The following is a 747-nucleotide window of genomic DNA, read 5'->3' on the forward strand; positions in this document are numbered from 1 at the left end:
CACTCATCAGCTGATCAGGTTCTTGTGGAGAAACGGTCAGGCCCCTGTTGGGTGTCAGCTGAGCAACAGCACTGAGTACAGTGGTTACTGTAGGTGTGCAGCGGTGTGAAGCCACCACAGCTTCCTCTGCTTCTCTTCCCAAGAACAAAGGGAGAAAACAGGAGCGTAACACTAATACAAACAAGCTCTTCTGTAACCTCCTGCTCCAACCAGATGAACTGACTTGTGGATAAACCTCCACCGTTCTCCTGCAATTGCAAGGTAACGATGCCCTCCCTTCAATCCAGGCTAACTGGAGCAGGTGAGATCGCAGATACAGAAGGAAAATAAAACAGATGACAGGCAGATTGGTTTGAGGTCTGACTCTACGTCTTGGGTTTCCATGTGCTGATTCTCACCACAGTGACTCTCTCCTGATCCTTGGTGCTCTGCATGATGCTTTTACAGAGATGCAGGAGGTTGCATAAAGTAAAAAAGAATCAGACCCAAGCTGGCAAATCCCATCCCAAATCCCAAGCTGAAGAGACCTCAGCTGAGAGATGGTGAAGGGATGGAGGAGATGCAAGACACAAGAAGAAAAAGGGAATAGAAGAATCGAAGCAACGACCCGAGTGTCCAGCGGTCACCGGCGTGCTGCTCGCCTCTCATCCCCAGCCGGGCTTACCTGTGTTCCCTTGAGACAGACCAGCACCGCTTCCACACGACGAGGTGAAGCGTCGGGAGCCCCGAGGGTTCTAGCAAAGCTGG

Source organism: Eurypyga helias, unplaced genomic scaffold (assembly GCF_000690775.1).
Source record: "Eurypyga helias isolate BGI_N326 unplaced genomic scaffold, ASM69077v1 scaffold42457, whole genome shotgun sequence".
Taxonomy (NCBI): Eukaryota; Metazoa; Chordata; class Aves; order Eurypygiformes; family Eurypygidae; genus Eurypyga; species Eurypyga helias.